General features: G+C 46.6%; 1 long non-coding RNA gene across 2 annotated transcripts in view; it reads left to right on the top strand.

Annotated features, from left to right (window-relative positions):
* LOC132348875 (uncharacterized) overlaps positions 1-25,097 on the top strand; it is a 153,337-nt gene that overhangs the window by 74,011 nt on the left and 54,229 nt on the right. Inside the window, exon 2 of one of the 2 annotated variants that reach the window (XR_009497579.1) lies at positions 14,191-14,293. The exons of the other annotated variant lie outside the window; for it this stretch is intronic. This is a non-coding gene — a long non-coding RNA (uncharacterized LOC132348875). The remainder of the gene's footprint in view (positions 1-14,190; positions 14,294-25,097) is intronic. 2 annotated transcript variants of the gene reach the window in all.

Consider the following 25,097-nt stretch of genomic DNA (forward strand, 5'->3'; position numbering starts at 1 on the left):
CGGAGACCCAGTGGGTAAATTACTGGCTGCAGGTCACATGGCTCATAAATGGTCTTGCTAGGATTTAAACTCAGGCCGGTTTACCCTATTCCAGGAAAGATTCTCTTTCCCTTACATCTCCCTGGCTTTCTCAGGAACTGGGTGCTGGAGGAGGGGTTAGGAGTTTTTCTAGGTAGGAATAACATAAGAGCTGTGCAGGACCCCGACCTCAAGAGCCAGTGATTGTGGCCCAGTGGCCCAGGGGTGGCCTGAATGGGACAGTTGGTAGCCAGACAGTAGCTGAGCTAGAATCAAAGCACTGATGTCAACGGGGGGAGCCTCTTCCCTTTCACTTTGTTTTAACTGGAGAATTTGCAGTTTGCAGATAGGAAATGATTGCCTGCCTTTCCGTCTAGACAAGCATCAGTTTGTTTAGATGTTAGTAGTTTCATTAGATGTTAGTAGTTTAGATGTTAGTAGTTTCATTAGCGCAGGGCAGTCTATTGAATGTTCTTTTTTGGTTTCTCGGGCCATAGGTGAGACAAGGCATTGCTCCCGGAAGGCAGTGCAGGAGCTGGGCCTCTTACTCCAATGACGGCACATTTTTGAGCACTAGCTGTGTGCACAGATCTGTGCTCTCAGGGTCAGGACAAGCCCCCAGAGCTGAGCCGCTTCCAGCCCACTCAGGGAAGTGGGAGATGGACAGCAGGGTGCTGGGTTTTGCACTGTGCTCTGTCCCTGCATTGACCACATGCATGTCAAATGCATCTTTCCACATCTGTCTCCCCGCCAGCCTGGGAACAACCACCTCCCCCATCTCTGTCGCCCTAGGCTGTTGCACAAGGTCTGAACACAGAAATGTTTAAGGGAACGCATATACCCTCCCATATAAGGCAATTTGCCTTAAGTGTCCCATGAGCTAACCACTCCTCAATGGCTGGGGGAGTCCAGAGCAAATGAAAGCCAAACTTATGCTCCATCCCGGCCCCTTCCTCTGCTTCACACATCCCAGGGCCTCTAAAAAGGGGTGCTCTGGTCCCCCAGCAGCCATCTCCCTTGGGACTGACAGGCAGGAGTTAGGTGTTCCCGCTTCTCCTGACCCTAACACTGTCAGACACCATCAACGCTCGGCTTTTATTTGTAAGGCGGATGCTGAAGCAGAAGTTGAAGGAGGCAGTTGACAGTGGAGAGTGTAGCAACTCACTACTCAAAGTGTGGTCCATGGACAAGCCACACCAAAAACATCTGGGATCTTGATAGAAACGCAACCTCCCAGCACTGCCCCCAGACCTACAGAATCAGGATCTGCATTGTAACAGGATCCCCATGTGATCTGTGTGCACGTTAGGGATTCCTCTCTCCCATCTATGGGGATCATGTACCCCTTACCATCCTTGAGCCTGGATGAGTCCATCACCTCACATCGACCAGCGAGTGGTCATGGAGAGTTGTTGCTAACTAAACTCACAGCCCATGCCTATGGAATGTTCTTCATCTCGTCATGCTAAGCTTCTGATAAATTATTGAGCCAGGTGAGAGTTCCCTTCCATCTCTCTAAAGTAGATTGGGAGAAGCATCCAGTGCATTAAACCCTCTTCCTCTTCATTCAAGCCCAAGGTCATCTCTAGTCAGGATGGAGGGAGGGAGATTTTAGCTTGGACCGGATCCATTCCTCTGTATTCCCTTAAGGATGGAGACTTTCCTGCACTCACGCCCCTGCTCGGCTGATGAATTATTGAAACCTGAGAAAAGTGTATTTGGTCAGTCACGTAGGCTTGGGGGGCCCCAGAGCGCAGCGCCTCAGAATAGCCGCTTTGTTTTTCTTTGAGAAGTTAGAACAAAAGAAAAACACAAAAGTAGTGAATTGGCATGCCCACTGCTGGGATGATAACATTGAACATCTTGTTATATTTACTTCAAGTGTATTTTGAACAAAAGATATTTTATTTTAACCTTTTAAACTTTACCCCTTTCCCAGAATCAACAACTATTGTGACTTTCATGAAGAGCTGTGTTTCCTTCTGGGCAAGCCTTTTAAAATAAATTGTCTTGAAACATTTGTATTTTTATATACATTTATGATATATTATAAATAATAGATACATGGCATTGTTTTGTGGGAATGCATTTCGATATTTACATAAATTTGCCCTGGGTCCCTTTACACCTTGTTTTTCGTTTTTTTTTTTTTTAAGTTTTTATTGAATTTGTTACAATATTGCTTCTGTTTTATGTTTTGGTTTTTTGGCCCTGAGGCATGTGGGATCTTAGCCCCCTGACCAGGGATCGAACCTGCACCCCCTGCATTGGAAGGCAAAGTCTTAACCACTGGACCGCCAGGGAAGTCCCCTACACCTTGTTTTTCACACAAGGCCACTTTTGACCTCTATTCTTGTTGGCACATTTAGCTCTAATCCATTCATTCTAACTGCTGCAAGGTATTCTGTCATGTGGATAAGGCATGTTTTGTTTCTCACTTCCTTCTCATTGCATATTTAGATCGTTTCCAGTTTTTCACCATAACAAACAATGCTGCAATAAGCATCCTTGCCCCAGATTTCACTGGGCACAGGTGTTTCCTTGGAGGCAGGCCATGAGGAGTGGGGATCATTTTGCTGTATAGTATGTGCACTCTCAATTTTACTTGAAAACTGACGTTGCCAGTTTTCTCCAAAGTCACTCTAGCAATTTACATTCCCAACAGCAGCACAGAAGAGTACGATTTTCTCCACATCCACTCCAATGCTTGGCATTGTCGGAATTTTCTACTGTTGTTAGTTCCATGGGAGAAAATGGTATACCTCTGCGGTTTTCATTTGCCAGTAGAAGTTCCCTTTTGGTTGGAAGAGGCCCTGGCAGCGGGGGGGACGATGTCTGAGCTGAGGTCAGTAGACATAGATTCTTATCCAGCTCTACTGTCAACTTGAATCAGAGCTTGGGCAAGTGCCTTCTCCTCTCTGGTTGGGCTGGGTGGTCTCTAAGGGGGACATCAGAAAGTGGGTGGGACTCTTCTGATCCATGGCATTTGGCATCTTGAAATGACAAGACTTGCACAAGAGGGTTTCTCCACCATTTAGCACCTCTCCTAGATCCTGGGGTCACCTCTTTTTTTTCTTCCAGTTTTATTGAGATATAATTGACGCACAGCATTGTATAAGTTTAAGGGGTACAGCCTAATGATTTGACTTAACATACATCATGAGACGATGACTGCAGGACTTCCCTGGTGGTCCAGTGCTTAAGACTCGCGCTTCCAATGCAAGGGGCAGGGGATCGATCGCTGGTGGGGGAAGTTCCGCATGCTACACGGCTCGGCATCCCCCCCCCCAAAAAAAGATGACCACAGTAAGTTTAGTGAACACCCATCATCTCGTACAGACGCAAAATTAAAGAAATAGAAAAAAATCGTTTTCCTTGTGATGAGAACTCTTAGGATTTGCTCTCTTAACAGCTTTCATGTGTAACATCCAGCAGCGTTCATTATATTTGTCATGTTGTACATGACATCCCTACTACTTATTCATCTTATAACTGGAAGTTTGTACCTTTTGACCACCTTCCTCCAACTCCCCCTCCCCCCAATCTCCACCTCTCCTAACCACAAAAATGATCTCTTTTTCTATGACTTTGTTTCTAAAGTATAACTGACCTGCAACACTATAGTAGCTCCTGGTACACAACACAGTGATTCGATATTTCTACACAATTCAAAATGATCACCACAATAAGTCTAGTTAATGTCTGGGGTCACCTCTTAGTAAATGATTCTTGAATTAGTGAAAAGGCTGCAACGTGGGAGTCAGAAGAAGTAGCTTTTAGTCTAGGCGCCAGCATTTACCTCTGGGGCAGGTGCGGGTGGATGACCAGGTATTGACAGTCTGGCAGGGCTCCAGCACAGAAAAGTCTATCTGCTTCAAGGCAAGGAGGCACACACCGGAGGAGCCCAGGTGGTAGGTCATTTTCCTGACAGTGGCCAAGCCCTGGACTAGCTGTAAGACCCAGGCTCCAAGTACAGCTCTGGTCAAGTGTATTTCCTGAGGCTGACTCTGTTTGCTCTTGGCTGTGACTCAAATGGTTTTTGGAAAGCTGAGGAAGTAACTTCACCTGAGATTGAGTTCACCTGGCTGCTTCAGGATTGGCAGGAATTTGGCTCAAGCACCTGGAGACTTAATGGGTAGGAGTGTAGAGTTGCCAGATTTATCAAATAAAAATAACGATGACTGGGACATGCTTACCAAAACGTTATCCATTATTTATCAGGAATTCAAATTTAAGCATCCTGTATTTTTAAAAAATATTTATTTATTTATTTGGCTGCACTGGGTCTTAGTTGTGGCACGTGGGATCTTTGTTGTAGCATGTGGGATCTTTAGTTGTGGCATGCAGGATCTGCAGTTGCGGCATGCGAACTCTTAGTTGCGGCATGCGGTATCTAGTTCCCTGACCTGGGATGGAACCCGGGCCCCCTGCATTGGGATTGCGGAGCCTTAGCCACTGGACCACCAGGGAAGTCCTGGTGTCCTGTATTTTATTTGGCAACCATAGGTAGGAGGTGACAAGTCACTCAATATAAGAAATAACTGAAGACGGGGTAGTCTAACTTTCCAAGTAATGGGCATCTTTTTGCTGGAGGTATGTAAGCAGGGGTTAGATAAAGCATCAGTGGAGATTCTGTGTGTGATACAGTCTTTTTTTTTTTTTTTTAATAAATTTATTTATTTATATTGGCTGCATTGGGTCTTCGTTGCTGCTTGCAGGCTTTCTCTAGTTGCGGTGAGTGGGGGCCGCTCTTCGCTGTGGTGTGTGGGCTTCTCATTGCGGTGGCTTCTCTTGTTATGGAGCACGGGCTCTAGGTGCGCGGGCTTCAGTAGTTGTGGCTCGCAGGCTCTAGAGCACAGGCTCAGTAGTTGTGGCGCACGGGCTTAGTTGCTCCGCGGCATGTGGGATCTTCCCGGAGCAGGGCTCGAACCCCTGTCCCCTTAATTGGCAGGCGGATTCTGTACCACTGTGCCACCAGGGAAGCCCCTGTGATACAGTCTTGTACCCTCTGCTTCCATGCCTTCAAGGTGCTCAGTGCTGCTTGAAACAGCTTGTGGACGTCTTGGGTGGTGAGAAAAGGCAGGATATTGCCCAAGTCCTCCATGCCTCTCCTGTCCCCACATGCCAGCCATGCGGTGGCTGGGAACACCCCTCAAGCACTGTGCCACCACGGTCCTCAAAGTATGGCCCCTGGACGGGCAGCGTCAGCATCACCTGGGAACGTGTTAGAAGCGCAGACTCTTGAGCCCCACCTCAGGACGCCTGAATTAGAAACTGTGTCTTAACAAGCCCTCCAGAGGATGCCGATGCCTGATCAAGGCTGAGAACCATGGGAACAGAGACTGGAGTAGAAAGTTGATCTGAGATCTCAAAACCGTTGCTTTGAACTTTGCTTTTTTGGCGGTGGAGTAAAGCTGGGAATTGCATTTAGGGTGAGGGTGTGGGAGGGGAGGGGTGGCTGATGGTTTGTGGGGTGTGTTCAGCACGGAAGGGAGGGTCCTCTTTGTGATTTCCTCAAATGGGAGAGGGAGGGAAGGAGGGAGGGAGGGAGAGAGAGAGAGAGAGAGACAGCCGAGGGAGCTTGGTGATTGTTGTTAAAGAATTGCATTTATTTTTAAACAACACCTACTTTATTTGTTTGTTTGTTTGTTTTTGGCTACGCGGCTTGCGGGATCTTACTTGCCCTACCAGGGATTGAACCCGGGGCCCCTGCAGTGGAAGCGCAGAGTCCTAACCGCTGGACCGCCAGGGAGTTCCCGAATTGCATTTTTTAACAAAAGGATTTGAAAGCATTTGGGGGATCAGGTATGAAGGAGAAAACTCAGTTTATGCCTTCAAGAGCTCACAGTCAAACGGGGGAGACAGGTAGTTATAAAACAGGCTGAAACACAGGCAGCTGTGCGTGCTGTACAAACAAGGGCTGGGCGACGTGGAGGTGTGGATTAATTTTGATTAGGGCAGCATGGCGCTTCACTGAAGGTCTTTGAAAGACTGGCCCAGCCACAGGTGTGGCTTGCGTGTAGAGACAGGGGCAGCGTGGCGTGCTTGGGCAATAGGCTGCTTTTTCTCACCATCTGAGATGTCCACAGCTGTTTCAGGCTGCAGGGTGTGCCCTATCCTCGGAGGCGCGCAAGACCGTTCCAGCGCTGGATTCAAGGGTGGCCTGCATGACCTTCCAGGGTGGATCCCTTCTGGGGTTGTCAAGCTGCTCCCAGGGTCTACGGTGGGTCATCTGGGGTTTCTAGCTCTGGTCCCATTTGTGACCAATCCAGCTCTGTCTGCACCCCGTTCCAGCTAAGTAACTGTCCAACTATACATTACTCATGGGCAGAAAAGAGTAGCTTTATGAGGCATGCGTTAAATAAATGAAAGACAGCAAGGGAAAAGATGGACGCATCCAGCCCAAGCCCTAGGTGTTCACTAAATGTGCTTTTGTAAAGAGCAGCTTGATTCTGCTTATCTGCCTCTATTGAGGGGTTCACGGATTGTCCGGGTCACCTCGTCTCAGCCCGCGGGTCGCAGTGGGCATCCCCGCGGGCAGCTGTGTGGTCCCTTGCTTCTCCCAGTTCTCCCCTCTGAATATGCTGCAGAGCCAAGAGTCCTTGCGTGACCTGGCTCTTGGGGGGCGGGGGGCTGGCGGGTGCTAGGTTCCATGGGACTGTGAGCACTGAAGCCATTTCTCTGCAACCACAGACTTGCTGCGGTTGTGAGCTGGGCCACGTCTCTGGCAGCTGGCTGCTTGGCACTGGGGAACGTGGTCACACCGTCTGGCCGTCTTCACAGGCTCCATTTTGGGAATAGAACGTTGGCACCGTTGAATTTGGCTTTGGTATTTTGTCCAGGTTGTTCACAGCCTCATAAACATCTACCCTTCTTTTTCTCCCTGGTATTTCTGGTCCATTGTCATCACCAAATACGTGAAAACTTCACTATTATGACTGCCAACTTAGTAATGTCTGTCTGGCACTTACAGTGTACAAAGCACTTCCAAATACAATATCCAGGCCTCTGAATACGTCAGTGATCTTATCTGTAAGATGGCAGTAAGGACAGTTAGCCACCAGCGTAGACGTGTACTGAGAAGTAAACTAGCTAATACATGTGAAGCTCTTAGAGCAATGGCAGACAATCAGTATGAATTATTTTCACTTTTTGAAGCAGGAATGATTTCCCCCAAACAATGGAAGGGGTTCCAGTCACCTGTAGTGCATGAGGATGGAACACTGCCTGGGTGCAGGCAACAACCGGGAGCGTTATCTGTAGAGAATTTAAAAACAATGATAAAACCAACAAAGCCAGTCTATTTTTTTTTTAACATCTTTATTGGAATATAATTGCTTTACAATGTTATGTTAGTTTCTGCTGTATAACAAAGTGAATCAGCTATATGTATACACATATCCCCATATCCCCTCCCTCTTGCGTCTCCCTCCCACCCTCCCTATCCCACTCCTGTAGGTGGTCACAAAGCACCGAGCTGATCTCCCTGTGCTATGCCGCTGCTTCCCACTTGCTATTTTACATTTGGTAGTGTGTATATGTCAATGCCACTCTCTCACTTCGTCCCAGCTTACACTTCCCCCTCCCCATGTCCTCAAGTCCATTCTCTACGTCTGCATCTTTATTCCTGTCCTGCCCCTAGGTTCATCAGAACCATTTTTTAAAAAATTCCATATATATGTGTTTTTAAAAAAATTTTTTTAATTGAAGTATAGTTGATTTACAATGTTGTGTTAATTACTGCTGTACAGTGAAGTGATTCAGTTATACACATATATACATTCTTTTTTTTTTTACATTCTTTTCCATTATGGTTTATCATAGGATATTGAATATAGTTCTGTGCTATACAGTAGGACCTTGTTGTTTATCCAGTCTGTTTTTCATCATCATGATACACTGGCAATTCTAAACTGTATCAAACATGCCCTCACCCTGAAATATTCAGTTGAACTACAATCTAAATTGCTGTGTTTACCGTCCAGTTTTAATATACATGCATGCTTCAAACTGACATATTTTAATCACTATCCTTTCATAAACATTGTATTTTACATGGCATTTAATCCAAAGAATTGCCTGTTATATAGTCGTCCCTCTAGATTTATGGGCTCAGCGATACATGTTCATTGTAAAAGTAAGTTCCTAATGATTCAGAATCATTCAAGTTCTCTTTGGGCCCAATTCAGGTCTCTAACGCCTGTGGTATACATATTCCTGCATTTAAACAGTTGACTCAATAATAACAGTGATAGGCCAGCAATTAAATGGTGAAAAACCCTAATGTATTCCTTTAATTCTATCATTCTATGTGACCAGTTGGAGTTTTTATTTGTGCTGAGAATTTAGAACAGTGAAATGGGGTATACATTGTGAGCTGGAAAAATTTGTGTTTTGTTAAGTGCTAATTTCAGTTCCTATAGTAAATATTTTATGGAATCTGAATGATATATGTAACATTGAATTTTTCCTTTATAATTGATAACTAACTGTCAGTGATTTTAAAACTAACGAATGAATCAAAAAAGTAATTACTATTGATTATTCCATGATTATTCCTGGGAATAATTTTGCCCTAGAGTGTGTGTGGAGGGTGTTAAAAATGATCCTCTGGTTACGTAGTTAGACTGACTGTATAACTGGCTCTGGTGGGTCCTTTGTACACAATAGATCTCATTGAATACACAGGGTGACCCGGAGAGAGACGGCTTATTATTCCTGGTTTATGTTTTGAATTGATCTAATTCTGCTAATGATACAGAACTCTAAACCATTGCTTGTTCTTACACTCAAATTTGCTCCCATTTTGTTTCTTCCCCATAAAATGTTTTATTACAATTGTAAGCTGGAAGCCTCCCCGGGCTGTGAAACGAGATCACCCATCCCGCCTACAATTAAATGGTTTTGGCATCAGCCCCTTCTGGGCCTCTTGCTGGTGGTAAAGCCCCTCTGAAGTCCCCTCCGTTATTTCAGAGGACTTCTCTGCTGCCATCTTGTGGGTGTGGGGAGGGGTTTGGCAGGACCCTCTGTTGCTGTGGCTGCACTACTGCTAGGGACACTGGTGAGAAGTCTGCCCTGGGGACAGGGATGTCTTTGTCCCTGATGATCACGAATCCCCCTCACTGGTCTCCTGGGGTCCACACACCCCTTCACTCCCTCGGCTGAGGGTGTGGGGCTGGGGAGTTGCTCTTGCAGCCCGCAGACCCAAGCACCGCTGCGGAGACCCCAGGAGCTTCTGGCTGGCCTCCACAGGGCAGGGCCAGCTCAGCCCCCAGAAGCTGGTACACCCAGGCATTCACAAGGTTTGGAGTCCCTGCCAAATTTCCTCTTTGGCCTGAGAGGGAGGGGACATCCTTTGGTTGCCCAGTCTGAGATACCCTAATATCCTGCCCTGGGATCATGGCAGAGACACCTGTGCCCTTCAGGGGAAATCCTTCCCCCATCCACAGGGGTTCGCCTGACCCCCAGCTCTGACCACAATCACCAAGGTACTCAGCGTGTTCCCCCAAGTCAGGCTTGTTCCATCTTAAATACCGTACCACTTTCGAGGTACAAGCCCTGTGGATTCTCAGCCAACCCCAGCCCCACCCACCTGGGCTCACCGCCCCCCCCTCCAGCCTTCCCTTTCTAGCCTCCTATAGCCTCCCTGGGGTGCAGGTGCAGGACCCTTCCCCCACAGGATCTCTGTGTTTCTCCTTCTCAATCCCAGGGGAAGATTATCTTCATGGCTGGTGGGGTGGAGGGCATTTGGCCGTGCTCCTCTCACACTTCTGTTTATGTCCCCCAAGGACACAGGCTCGTGGAGACCCGAACAAGGCAGGTGTCTTGTTTCTACTTCCCCGACCTGGGTCACGTCCTGCCCCTTCTCGCAGGCAGTGAACTCAGAGGCTTGGTGGCTTGAATTGGGGTGGGAGGAGGGAAGGGGAGAAAGCAAAAGAGTGAACTACAAGGAGGAAAAGTAAAACTTCAGCTAATATCTCAGAAATGCTCTCCCAGTCATCCCATTGCTCACAGCCCCCAATTTTTTTTTTTTAAGTCTATAGAATGTGTTAATGTCCAATGTTGTGTAAATTACCACAAACTCAGTGGCTTAAAACAATGCAAATTTATTCTCTTATCTGGAGGTCAGAAGTCTGAAATGGGTTTCCCTGGGCTAAAATCAAGGTGTCAGCAGGGCTGTGTTCCCTTCTGGAGGTGCTAGGGGAGAATCCCTTCCAACTTCTAGAGGCTGCCTGCATTCTTTGGCTTGAGGCTCCTTCCTCCAGCTTCAAAGCCAGCAGGGTAGAATCTTCATCTGCCTGTGATTCTGACCTCGTGGCCCTCCTGCCTCCCTCTGCCACTAATAAGGACCCTTGGGATTACATTGGCCCACCTGGACAATCCAGGCTCATCTTCCCATCTCATAATTCTTAACTTAATCACATCTGCAAAGTCCCTTTTGCCACGTAAGGTCGTATATTCATAGGTTCTGGGGATTAGGATGTGAACATCTTTGGGGAGCATTATTCTTCCCACCACATGCTCCATATCTCATAGGGGCATTGGAAGGGTGTGTTTGGGGGGATGTGCATGTGGGCACACAGCTGGCACATCCTAATGTGGGTTTCTTTTCCTACCTGAGGGTTGATTCTGAGGAGGAGCCTGCTTCCTGATAGGGGTCCCCTTGGAAAACACAGGTAGACCAGAAGGTGGCCCTGATCCAACTCGAGCCATCCTGTAGCAGGTGCTGTCAGTGCCCACCTCCCTTCTCAAACCCTCTCCCCAACAGAGGTCAGGTCAACTGCAGTTTCAGTGGGCAATTCTTATCCTCAATGACGGCGTCCTACCACAAGCACAGGTGTCTCTCTGCCCGAGGTCTTTCTTGGGCTCAGCCTTTGGTGGTGCAGCCTGGCAATGCTGGGAGGTTGACCCCAGGAGTAACCCTTAACCAAGGAGGGATGGGAGTTGGTGGATGTATCCGTGTTCTGTGGCTGCTATAACAAATTTCTGTAAACTGGGTGGCATAAAACAACAGAAATTTCTTCTCTCCGAGCTCTTAAGGCCAGAAGTCTGAAATCAAATCAAGGTGTTGGCAGGGACTGGCTCCCTCCAAAGGCTCTAGGGGAGAATCCTTTCTGACTCTTTGAATTCCTGGTAGTTCCTGGTATTCCTTGGCCTGTGGCTGCATCACTCTAATCTCTGCCTTCGACTTCACATGGCCTTTTCCTTTTCTCCCTGTGCATCTAAGGATGCTTGTCATTGGATTTAGGTCCCACCTGGGTAATCCAGGGTGCTCTCATCTCAAGATCCTTAATTATGGTGACAGACACCCTTTTTCCAATTAAGGTCACATTCATAGGCTCTGGGGATTAAGATGTGGACATCTTTTTGAGGACTATCATTCAACCACTCCAGTGAATGAACACCTGGCTTCCTTGCCCCTTGGGGACACTTCTCAGGTGTGTGCTACATAGCCTCGTAGAGAGTTCCGAGTGGGGTTGAGCTCCACCTGCCCAGTGACCGACCTGCTCAGTAATGCGGACTTTACTGTCTTCACTCCCCTGTCTCACTCCCCCGCTCCTTCACTGTGTTTCCTTGGATCGCCTCCCGAATTGACTGCCTGCACCCAAATCCTTGTCTCTGGGTCTGCTTTTGGGGAAACCCAAATTAAGACATAGCCCCTCACTTCTAAGGCCCTTGCAAGCAGCTGGAAATCACATCTCCACTGGTTCCCAGGTATGGTTTGTTCAGGGCCATCTTGTGCTTCCCATTCCTGATTGATCTTTCTCTCAGGTACTCCCTGGTTGGTCCTCCGGTCTTCCTGGTCTGTCCTCTCCCCCATCCCATTGCCTTTGTGATTCTACAGCCTCATCTCTGTCGCCTGGAGACCCCCTGCTGATGTGCAGCCTCAGCATAGGGGAAGTAATTGCAAAGGAACCTGCTGCCTTAGATAGTGGAGAAAGAATCACAGTCAGCATGCGGCTTAATTGAATTAAAGAAAAAAAGTCCTGCCCCACCTCCGCAGTAACTCATCGCCCTTGACAGGGTGCAGGTAGAGCTCATCGCAGAAGCAAGAGTCAAGGCTGCAGGCTTGGCTCTAGGAAGCTTCTGACTCTGACAGGGGAGGAGCTGAGTGCTTGGGCCCCTGCCCAGAGCTCAGAGGCATAAGCAGTCTCCTGACCTAGGGGTGAAGAAAGGAGGGTGTTTTGTGGATGAAGAGACAAGGGCTTTGGCTCTGAGATGTAGAGCATGACCCAGGAGGAAGGTCTGACCGAGACAATCCTGTGCTTGGGGCCAGCAGGTCAAGAGAGCTGGGAAAGACTGGGCAGAGGTGGTGAGGACGTGCTCTCACTCCTCCCAGGGAGAAGCTGACTATCCGATAGGTCATAGTCAAGGACAGTAGTTGGGTCTTGGGATTTGTGGGCAAGGCTGCAGTGGGCTGTGCCTGTCAGCCACTCCTTCCTTCCTGCGGAGGCGCTCTCAGGCCAGCACGCCCTTCCTGCCAGCTGCTGCAACGAGCCTTAAGGGAGGCACGGGCTCCACTGGTCATGAGTCCAAGCTCTGTGCTCCAGCCTCGGGTCCTTGGATTTCTTGCTGCGTGGACTGGGCGTGGGCCCAGCTCATCACAGGAGAACGTGGCATTTCCTGTTCAACTCTATTTCAACTCTGTGCATTTCAACTCTGTGCATTTCAACTCTGTGCATTTCAACTCTGTGCACTGACTCTCAGTCATGTGAGTGCTGTGCATTCACACTTCCTAGGCTGTCTTCCAGTTGCTTCTGTAGGAAGCTCCCTCCTCTGTCACACCCTAGAAGGCTTGTGATTCACTGGGACACCTTCTCTCCATACGGTTTGAGAGGTAAAAGGAACCAGATTAGACACAATCTTGACCCAAGGCTGAGGAAGTTAAGAGCTATGGACTCCATTCAGGGGGTGCCTGGGATTCATGGAAGGTTATTGAGCTGAGGGAGCAGACAGTCAGAGTTGAGCTTTGATAAGTGAAAGAAGAGGCACATGTGCACAGGACTTGATGGGGGGACAGGGTGTTAATATACTGGAAGCTGACTGTTTGATCTGAAGGCCTTTATGTGTACTATCCCTCTGCCTAGAACAGAGAGATATTTGTCCCAGTTTAAATATCACTCCTCATGAGTTCTTCTCATTTAAATGTGTTTTCCTCATTACACCCTCTTATAGCTTCCTCTGGTTTTCTTTCACAGCGTTTACTACAATTTTGAAAGTTTTGTCTTCCTAATCAGACCTTAAACTCTTTGGGGGCAGGATCCATGTTTTATTCATTTCTGTATGATGCCAAAGAAAAATTGCACTGGACAGAGTTCAATAGGCAAGGAGGACTTTATTGAAGACTATTGCAACAGGAGAGAGATTGAACTCAACTACACTGAAACAAAATGCAGGAGAGTTTTTAAGCCCTGGGGTAGGGTAACAGAAAAATAGTGGAGGCCATCGGTCTATGTGATTAGGCCACCTGTGTCTGCTAATTGGTGCTTATCAAAGAGAAGCTCTTACCTTCCTGCAGACACTGGGAAACAGGGGCACTGTTTTCCTTGATGACTACATTTCTGAGAGGACATTTCTGGGTTGTAAAACTGGTAAGAGGCTGGGAGAAGATTTACATCTCAAGGGGGGCAGAGAAAGAATTTACAAGGGAAAGTTTTCTAAAGTAACTGCTCTAAGGAAAGAGAGTTCAGTGACATAGAGTCAGGAAGAAACTGTCTAAAGTTTGGTCAAGCTGAGAGGAATACCAAGGCCGCCTTGGGAAATGACCTCCCCCTCTATGCTACATTCCTTCCCTACAGGGACAGGCAAAGAACACAGCAAATAATAGGTGCGTTTAATTAAAAAAAATTTTTTTTGGCCACGCTGTGTGGCTTGCGGGATCTTAGTTTTATTTATTTGTTTTTTATTTTTATCTGTTTGGCTGCACCGTGAGGCCTGTAGGATCTTAGTTCCCCGACCAGGGATCGAACCTGGGCCCTGGCAGTGAAAGTGCCAAGTCCTAACCACTGGACCGCCAGGGAATTCTTGGTGTGTTTCATTTAAAATGAACATTTGTATGTCTATTTGGTTAATCTCCATTTCCCTCGCTAGATGGTAAGCTGCATGAGGGCAGGGGTCATGCCTGTCTTGTTTGTTAGTATAAACCCAGCATCATCCACTTGCTTCTCATAGGTGCTCACTAAGTGCTTGCAGAGAGAATGAATGAATGGACGGATGGAGGAAGAGACAGAAGCACCAAGGATAACTTCCAGGTTTTCAGCATGGGAGCAAGAAGGTAATGGGGCCAGTAGTGGCTGATGTGTGGAAGTGACAATGATGGGCTGAGGACAGAGCAAACAGTCATGTGATCCCAGGCTGTCCTGCTGACTTTGCCTGGAGTAGGGGACTAACAGTGTTTGGTGTCTGAGATGGAGAAGATTAAGGCAGCGCAGCTGAGCCTGGGGAGGCGGTAACGTGTGCAGATTACCCCTCTCACTTGCCCTCGGTTTGATTCCTAACAAGCGACAACGATCCTGGGGGAAGAGACAATGTTTGCTCTTTTGAGTTTATTTAGAAGATAGAGCTGCGTCAAGGTGAGGACCCCCTTCCGGGCCACCCCGCGGGCAGATGGATGCTGGTGCATGTAATTACTTTCAGGGTCAAAGCAGCGCAATCAGCTCCTTTGTCAGCAGCATTCACTGAATAGTTTTATCGAGCGCCTGAAGGTGATTTGTTCCAGCTCTGGAGTAATTGTCCAATCAACCGCAGGTCCCGGCAGGCGGCGGGGGGTGGGGTGGGGGGGGGTGTGGTAGGGGGTGTGTTGGGGGGGGAAGGTAGTTTGAAGGAAACTTCCCGAACATTTGAACATTTGTGATTAAGACTAGATGGCTTCATTACTGAACAAACATTCTTTGAGCACCTACTGTGTGTTGGGTCCTGTGTCAGGCCTGTGGGAGGTGGAGGAGAGTTCTTGCTGTAAAGAACCTGTGGATGGTTAAAGGGGATAAATAGAACCATCCTTAATCTCATGCTCATCTCAAGTGTTCCAGTGAGAGCCCCAAGGAGGAAAGGCTTCTTCCTAATGGAAGAGGCTTTGGAGTAGGGTCTGGGAAGATGATGGGTAGGACTGGGGTGGAGATGAGGAGTTGGCACTGACAGACATTCAAAGTCAGTGACAAAGAGTCTTTCCTTGACCAAACTCTAGCCAGCCTCCTCTGAGCCCTCTTCTTGGTAGGACTCAACTTTGGCCTATAAAGACTTTAGCAAACACTAACATGGCGTCTAACAGCTCAAGCCTGCATCCCTAGTAATGACCCTCGCCCCCTCACAGTTCCTACCTGAGAAAACTCAAGGCTGCCAAATGAATTAATTCACTGTTCCAGCCAACACCTGAAGGTAGGGCCCATCTCTCAGTCTCTGTGGGAGGGTAGGAGCTTAACTTCGATAGGTACCAGTTAGCAAACCCAGATGGGTTTCACATGGACCAAACACCCCTTCCCACTTTTTGTAATTTTTCACTTTCCTGACTCTGTTCAAGCCCCTGCCATTCCTCCTCCCTCCTCCCTCCTCCCTCATTCTTCCTTTAAAATGCCCAGTCACCTATGCACACAACAGAATGGAGCTCAGCACTTTCCCTTACTGTCAGTGGTCACTAAATCTGTTTTCACTGCTTTAGCTAATGTCTGGTTGTGTCCATCTTTGACAAAAGTTCTCCACGAAGAAATAAAAGCAGCAAACTGGTGCACACAGTTTTCAAAAAGAGACCCTTTTGTTTTCAATCCAGCAAGGGAAATAGTGAGAGAAAGAGCTATGGAGAAAAGGGGGAGGCGGATCATGCAGGGCCTTGGAGGCTCAAGCAAAGAGCTGGGGGTTTTGGCCTGAGTGCCACAAGAAGTGGAAGATTTTAAGTGCGGAAGTCAGAGGGTCAGAGCAGTGCCCATTACAAAGTAAGCATTCACTAAGTGTTCAATGTTGCTGTTCTCACTTGGAGTTCCAAAAAATGATTTGTGTGGTGGTGGTATTGAGAGAGGGTTGTGGGGAGCCCAGGTGGACATGGCACAGTAGTTTGGAGGCCACAGCAATGGCTGAGGCCAGAGATGGTGGTGGTCTTGTTTGGCTCAGTAGTTATGGGGATGGAGAGAAGCGATTGAATCGAGGAGAGATTTAGGAGATCAAACTGGCAGGACTTGGTGAATGGCTGGAAGTGGTGGGGGCAGGGGAGGGAAAGGGATAAACTGAGGACGATGTCCAGGTTTCTGGCTTGTGAGAGTGCGTGGGTGATGGAGCTGTTCCCAGGTGTATGTGGGGCAGAGGGGGAGATCACTTTTTCAGGTTGAATTAAAGAGCACATGGGATGGCAGTGTGCTGTTGGGTATATGGGGCTGGAGCTCTGGAGGGCCAGCCTTCAGGGAACGGGGGCTATTTTTATTCCCACATTATACTTGATTTGATCCTGAGCTTCAGGCACAGCCCTGAGAACCTGGCATGTGTGTGACTTAGTTCAGGTTGTAGAGGAGGAAAAATTCTCCTCTATCCTCTTAGGTTCTCTAGCTGGACCTAAGAATTAAACTGACATAAGATGAATTAATAGGAGAAAAGCAAACAAGTTTAATTACATTTTTACACGTATGCGGGACAAGAGAATGAAGACCTGAGGAAGTGACCAGAGCAGAAACTTTTATACCTTTTAGACAAAGAAATGATAAGTTTGGATTTCCCTGGTGGTCCAGTGGTTACGACTCTGCGCTTCCACTGCAGGGGGGCACAGGTTCGATCCCTGGTCAGGGAACTAAGATCCCACATGCTGTGTGGCAAAGCTAAAAAAAAAGACAAGTTTGTGAAGAAATGACAAAGGGCAGTACATTTTGGGGAAATAACTAAGAGATATAGTGGAAGGGGGATTAGCGGAAGATAGGATTATTTTAGCAAGCTTGTCTGTACAGACCCCTTTCAGTGTCTGTCCCAAATCTGTGGTGATAAAGATATTCTTGTCTTCCTCGTACAGAGAGGTGCCTTTCTCATGGCCTGTTTTTAGGTAGAAAAGGGGAGGTCAGAGAACCCTTCCCGCATCTGCAGTTTCTCCAGTGCCTTCAGCTCAAGAGAATCATCATGCCCAAGTGGCATATTTTAGGGTGACATGTCCTGAACTCCTTCAGAGTTCTCCTGGACTCCAAAACAAGATTCAAGTGAAGGGACTTTATTTGGGAAGTGGAGGTCACACCAGTGGGGAAGTGAAACAGGGAAGGAAAGGAAGCAGCAAAGTGTGTATGGGGAAACACAGGCCTCAGAATGACCCCACACAAGAGGCGAGGGAGCTGGGGTATTTATACACTACAGTTCCTGGAGCAAGAGCCCTTACACACAGAGATACAGATACGACAGATGGAAGCTGCTCGGGCACCGTGAAATGTCCGAGGGGTATAACAGGACATGGGCAGCATTGGCTACAAAGCCTAATGATGCAGTTTGTATAAACATGGAGACTTTTATCTCGCACTAGATGAAGCTGGTCCTCTGATTAGTTTTATGTCATATTGGCAAGTTAACTGCAACCTTCAAATAAAACCTAGTTGAGATTGGAGTAAATTATGTTTGTAGCACAGGGGGGTGGGATACAATTGTAACCAACCTGTGAACTAATAGTTCCACATCTCATCACTTGGGGTTCATTTGTTTGTTAGAAATGAACATTTATTGAGCATGTACTATGTGCCAGGCTTCATGCTGAATAGGTTAGATATTGATAAATTATCTCATTTAATCTTTATAATGAAAAACCCTGTGAGATAGGTATGGTTAGACCCATTTTATAGATGCGGAGGGACTCGGTGTTGTCTTTTTTTTTTTTTTTTTTTTTGGCTTCGCTGTACGGCACGCGGGATCTTAGTTCCCTGACCAGGGATCGAACCCGTGCCCCCTGCAGTGGAAGTGTGGAGTCTTAACAACTGGACCACCAGGGAAGTCCTGGGACTCAGTGGTTTGCTCTTGTTGCGACAGTGTGCAGTTGGCAGAACCAAGTTTCCACCCATTTTCTTTCCTCAACCTTTTGCTGCCGCTTGGCAGTTAGAAATTACAAGCGCAATCTTAGCTCAAGCATTGGGCTTATATTTGCGTTCAGTATTTATTGAAGTTCCCAGGCTCATCCAGTACTAACTGTTGGGGCTTAATAAGTTCTAAATAATAATGATTTCCCCCTGGATGAGTATAGATGTTTCTGTCAGCTGAGGCTGATTTCCACCTAATTTTCAGGGAATTTGTGTGGCACAATGATGAGCTAAATATTTATGCAGGGAGGATGTATGTACAAATCACATTTCCATAAGAAACACAAGGCAAATGAGAGTTTCCCACAAAAAAATGTTTATTGCTGGGAAAAGATTCTTTAGAGGATCCAACATTAGCCAGGATTAACCAGCATTATCCAAGAGTTAGCCATATTTAGGCAATTTTAACATTTATGCCAGAGAAGTGTCTTTATTAAGAACTGCCAAGGATTACTAGAGGAGAAATCATGTTTGCTCCTCAGGGTTGAGGGAAAACACCTGGGAATATAGAATAGCTTTTTCTCCAAATGATCTAACCATCTTCGTGGATGACCCTGGGCAAGTTACTGCCTGTCTCTCTGAGCCTCAGTTTCTCAAGCTGTCAACTACTGGATAGGATTGGCTGTTCCTTAAGGCCCTGCCCACTCTGTCTTGTAATTCTGTGCGCTACAACTGTGCCTCTGTCTTTTTATCTCCACTGAGGACAGGCTGTTAACCTTGGACTACCAGCCTTCCTACTGAGGGAAAGGAGTCAACATTTCGGCTACTTATTGTGTGTCAGGCACCCGCTAGGTACTTCATGTCAATCAACTCATTACTCCTCATAGCAGCTCAATGGCATAGGTTTTATTTCCATTGTATAGCTAAAAACGAATAAGTTGCAAGTTTAGGAGCAGCTGCTACTTTTGGGGCCATGCGCCAGTCCTCCCCACCCACATCTGAGTAAGTTCAACAGAAAGGTTTTTAAAGGTAAGCGTTTTTACTTGGGGCTGTCTACCAAATAGGTACTAAGGAGCAAAGAGCATAGGACTTGGGGTTGTACAGACCTGAGTTCAAGTTCTGCCTCCTCCAGGCACTAGCTGAATGCCCGGGTGAGTCACATCACCTCTCCAAGTCCTGTTTCCTCATTGGCACACTTACCTTATGAGCTCTATACAGCAGGGCTGTTGTGTGGATTCCACGAGAAACCGTCCAGCTCTTTGAGACCAAGCTGAATTGGTTGGTCATTCTAGGTTTCCCTCTAAGGGTCATCTCAGATGGCCCTGCTCACTGCCACTCCGATGTAAGAAGCAGCTCTGGATGTGGCCATGGCTTCCTCCCCATCCTTGCTCTCTTGAACGCCTTTGCCTGACCCACCCAAGCCCTGGCCCTCCTGACTTCTGCCTATGTGCATGCGCCGTATGGCTGGAGATACAGGTCCAAGCCCCAGCAACACCAGGTTCTTCTTATGTGACCTGAAGTCACTCATCTGATTTCTCTGAGACTCTGTTTCTCTTCTGTAAAATGGGGATCATTTTACAGACTTTGTTCAAGACTTTTGTAGTTGGTTAAACGTCATGATGTTGAAATTAACTGCATGCATGTGTTCTGTCCTCACCCCAGGGAATGACCTCAGTCCTCCTGAATGAATTGTTTTTTTTTTTAATTGAAATATAGTTGATTTACAATATTGTGTTAGTTTCAGGTGTACAGCAAAGTGATTCAGATATATATATATATATATATATTTTTTTTTTTTTTTTTCAGATTCTTTTCCATTATAGGTTATTACAAGATGTTGAATATAGTTCCCTGTGCTATATAGTAGGTCCTTGTTGTTTATTTTATGCATAGTAGTGTGTATCTGTTAATCCCATACTCTTAATGTACCTCCCCCTTTCCCCTTTGGGAACCCTAAGTTTTCTATGTTTGTGAGTCTGCTTCTGTTTTGTAAATAAATCCCTTTGTATTACTGAATGAATTCTTTTGCAGCCTTAAGAGTTCCTGGATTAAAGAGTCCCTCCTGCTTTGTTACAGAGGGACATATGACCCAGCTTGTCCTTTGCTGTCAAGATTTAGGTGCCTTGAATGAGCAAATGAGTGAGCAACCTCCCTCCCTCAGATGTTGCTTTAAGACTGATTTCTGCCTGGCTGAGACAGAGTTCCATATAGATGTAATCTCATTTAATGTTTTCAAACTCCTGTATCCAGGCACAACGTGCTGAAGCCACAGAACCAGCAGGTGGCCGCACTGGGATCTGGCGCTAGATCTGCCTGCATCCTTTCTGCTGTGCCCACTGAAGCTCACAGTCCTAGCCTCTGCTTGGAATTCAGCTTCGCCCTTACCAAGACTCACAGCCTGACTTTTAGCTACACTTGCTTCTGAGGCTGTAACATGGCTTTGAAAAGATATTTCAGGAAAATCAGAAAGTTGTAAAAAAATTTTGAGGTCCAGGTTCATAGGGACTTCAGAAACTCTCTCTCTTAAATAACAGCTTTATTGAGATATAATTTAGATACAATAAAATTCACCTTGAAAAAGAATAGTTCAGTGGTTTTTAGCATATTTACAGAGTTGTTGTATAGCCATCACCACTATCTAATTTTAGAACATTTTCATTACCTCCCAAAGAAACCCCATACCTATTAGCAGCCACTCCTCATACGTCCCTGGCAACCACTAATTTACTTTGTCTCTGTGAATCTGTCTATTCTGGGCATTTCATATAAATGGAATCGTACGCTATGTGGCCTTCTGTGACTGGCTTCTTTCACTCGGCATAATGTTTTCCAGGTTCATCCAAGTTGTTGCGTGTATTAGTATTTCATTCCTTTTATGGATCCTTGCTTATTTTATGGGAATAAAATTATAAAAATAATATTCCGTTGTATGGATATGCCACATGTTGTCTGTTCATCAGTTGAGTTGATGGATGTTTGGGTTGCTTCCCCCTTTTTTGACTTTTATGAATATTGCTGCAATGAACATTCAGGTACAGGTTTTTGTATGGACATATATTTTCAGTTCTCAGTATAGACTAAGGGTGGAACTGCTGGATCATATGGTAACTGTTTAACATTTTTTGTGGAACTGCCACACTATTTCCCAAAGTGGCTGCAACATTTAACAATCCCACCTCCAGAAACTCTGTTTTGGTGTTTGTTGATTGAAATAGGTTTTCAGATGCTGGCAGTTTATTTGAGCTTCAAGCCCAGTTTGGTCCAAAGTCTCAGAGGAACACTCATTGCATTGCAGATCTGAGCATGGCCAGAAAAGACCTTCTATAGTCTACAATGTTGCACCCTAAATATCCTGTAATAAAATTCAAAATATAGTACAGGCTTGGGTTTGAGTTCTTGAGTAAGAGTTATGATCTAGCACAGGAAGAACAGTTTAGAACAGTGCCTATCTTGCTTTGAGTTCCTTTTGATGTGACACTGAGACAAGGATTTGAGTACAGGTTATTTCCTTGGGAGGTGATCCCAGGAAACACCTGTGAAGGAACAGAGGAAGTGAAAGAGAGAAGGGAAGGAAGCCGATAAGGGGGGGTTATATCAAGCAGATCACTACTGTGGGCAACCAGAGCTCAGCTCGGCTGGGGAACTCCGGGATCCAGTGTAGATCATGTCTTGAAGTTATCCCAATGTGGAAACAAAGAAGCTGAAGCGTTTATCTACCAATTCCTGGTCTGTCAATTGGTTGAGGGCTGCTTCTGGAGTATTAACTCCTTAGGGCTTCTGTTTTGACCTGCACACTGGCCTAGCCTGCCCCCATACTCACAGGCGATGAGTTGCAAGGTTTGCCGTAAGCCGGCTTCAGTGTGTGGAGGTCCACGGGCAGAGAACCAACAGGATCAGCCATGGGGCCAGTCCAAATTGGGTATTTGAGTAACCCCATCTGGGGTCACCTCTATCTAAGATAAAAAGGCTTGATCGAAATGTCATGTAAGTCTGTCTTTGTTGACTTAAAGGAATCAAAATAGGAGAAATAAAATCTTTTCCTAAACACGTCCCAGAGGTAGGAAGCACAAAGCTTCCAGAACACAGGAAATAGCTGATAAATGTATATTTTTAAAAATTGAAGTTGGAGGCTGTTCTTTAAGAAAGAAAAGAGTGGGGCAATTGAAAGGCACTTGCTGAAGTAATCAGAGTAGAGAGGCAGGAATAGAGATGGAAATCAGAATCCGCTTTGAGACAAGTTAGTAGGATAATCAAGGGCTAGGAGTTGTGCCAGTCCCCCCCAGATCAGAACCGCTGGGTTCCCCAGGTCCCCGAACACATGTTTATAGTTAGGCCCATCAGAAGAAGGGACCTCTGTAGAAGCAGCTTCCAAATGCCACTGGAGACCAGAGTCACCTGGGGCACATGAGAAAAACAGGGGTCTGGGGTCTCGCTGCAGAATCTCCAAGGGTGGGGCCTGGGAATCTGTATTTTAACAAGTACCCCAGGGTGACTGTGAGTCAGATTTGGGGTTCTCCGAGAAGAATGCTGTAGATAAAGTTCCAGACTTTTTGGATATTGACAGGAAAATGTCAGAAATTGACAGATAACCTACCGTGCTCCCTTCTCAGCCTTCCCCATGGCCCTACTTAGATTCCACTGGCTCGTGTTTGTAACTAGCCTGGCCTTTTGTTCCCCACCCTCCCACCCCCATTAAAGTATCCGGCAGGAAGGTTTGTTGGGGATGGATTTTCATCCCTGGAAACTGGGAGTCTTAGACACGCGTGGTTCTCTCTCTAAAGCATGGCCTCAAACAAACAAACAATCCAAGAGACAGAGTCTAGGCAGCTGAAAAGGATACAAGAGGAGTTGCTTTAACTGAAGTCTCTCTAAACACGTGAAAAGCTTTACATTTTCTCCTCACTCCCCATTGAACTTTTCTTAGTCAGCGTTATAGCTAATGATGTCTTCCCCAATTCATGTTGAAGTCCTATCCCCCAGTACCTCAGAAAGTGACCTTACTTGGGACAGGTCCTGACAGAGGTAATCTAGTTAAAGTAAGGTCATTAAGGTGGGCTGTAATCCAGTATAACTGGTGTCCTTTTTAAAAGGGGAAATTTGGAGACACACGCATTACAGGGAACAAGCCATGTGAACATGAAGACAGTTGTTTACAAACCAAGGAGAGGGGCCCCAGAAGAAACCAACCCCACCTCGATTTTGGACTTCCAGCCTCCAGAACTCTGAGATGATAACATTTTGTTGTTTGAAGCACCTGATCTGTGGTACTTTATTCCCTAGCAAACTCACATAGTCAGCTTCCTTGCCAGTGGAGCCTACCTCCCAAATTTCTTTCAGCCTATCTTTTCCTTCTATCTTCATGGCCTTCACTGTAACATAAAGCTCTACCATCTCCCTGGACTCCTGCTTTACTGAACCAGGTTTGTTTGCCTGACGCCCAGCAAGCCTCAGCATTTGCTGAGATGCTGAGGTTTGCAGCAGAGAAAGGGTTTATTCATGAGACAGCCTAGCGAGGAGATGGGTGAACAATTCTCAGATCCACTTCCCTGAAGGCGAGGGGCTCAGGATAATTATGGGATAGAGGAGCAGGGTGATCTGAGGTGTGGGGAAAGGAGATGGGAGACAGGAAAAAGGTGAAGTAATCAGTGTTCTGCATAGGTGTAGCTGAGTTACATGCTTCTTCATGGGATGCATGTTTAGAAAACGGCGGCATTAGCATGACCTGAGGGTGGAGTTTTTGACCTGCATTCATTCATCAGAATTCATTCTGATAACTTCAAGACATGATCTACACTGGATCCCGGAGTTCCCCAGCTGAGTTGAGCTCTGGTTGCCCACAGTAGTGATCTGCTTGATATAACCCCCCCTTATCGACTTCCTTCCCTTCTCTCTTTCACTTCCTCTGTTCCTTCACAGGTGTTTCCTGGGATCACCTCCCAAGGAAATAACTTGTACTCAAATCCTTGTCTCAGACGATTCATTCATTCATTCATCGTCATTCATCAGAAACTCACACAGGCCCAGTTGAATGGTCAGTTGTCTCGAATGATTTGAACTGGGCAAGACTAGCTCCATGTTCCTGAAAAACAACTTAAGCAACAGCTACTATAACGACCCATACGTCAGAGGTGTTATCTATAAGGGGCAGTTAAAGGAGTCTTGTGATATATTGTCTAAGCATGGAGGTATGCAATTTGCAAGAACAATTAAAGCGACCTTAGTCAGTGAAGGCAGGTTATAGAGTATTATTTATTAAGCAAGTTGTAGTTTAAGAGATTTAATTGATAACAGCCCTTGGTTTCACGAACCTGCCTTTCTGCTTTCACTCTGACACCCCTGCCATTTTTTTCTCAGCCCAGCCACCAGCAGCATGTTTTATAAACACACATCTGATCGTGTCTCTCCCCTGCTTGAAACTCTTCTGTGGCTCCCTATGACTTTCAGGGTGAAGACCCAGATCCTCAGTCACAAGGCCCTACCTAGATGAGCCTTGCATGTCCTTCAGTTTTACTGCCACTTCCCTTCCCTTGTTCCCTCACGTTGGTCTCTTTTTTGGGTCTGAATTAGCCTTTCTTCCAGCTCTGCAATCTCTGCCAGGAATGCTCCTCCATATCCTGCCCTTCTCCCTGCTGATTCCCCTCCTTCCATGAGGCCTCAGTTAATGCAGTTCCTCGGGGGGTGACCAGGTTAGATTTCTTCTGCCTTGTGCTTTCCTAATGTCCTGAACTCTCCCATTGCAGCAGCTACGCACTTGTAATTAACAATCTGTGTAATGACTTATTTAGTGTCCTGTCTAGAATGTAGATTCCACGGGGGCAGGATTTTTGTTCTGTTTGCTCACTTCTGTATCCCCAACACCTGGAACAGTGCCCGGCGCATAGTAGGTACTCAGTCCGTGTTTGTTGCATGAACAAATGAATGGATGGAATTGCCAGAAGGGCCCGGCCTGGGTCTGTCATGGTCATTCCTGTTTCTCTAGCACCCAGAGCGATGCCCGCCACAGAATAAACTCCCTGTGAATGTTGGGGGAGGGTATGGGTGAGGAGGAAGGGGAAGGGGATGGGGGTCACTGGTGGAAGGGACTGAATCTCATCAGGCAGAGCTTCCCTGGGTTGG

The sequence above is a fragment of the Balaenoptera ricei genome, chromosome 15 (assembly GCF_028023285.1).
Source record: "Balaenoptera ricei isolate mBalRic1 chromosome 15, mBalRic1.hap2, whole genome shotgun sequence".
Taxonomy (NCBI): domain Eukaryota; kingdom Metazoa; phylum Chordata; class Mammalia; order Artiodactyla; family Balaenopteridae; genus Balaenoptera; species Balaenoptera ricei.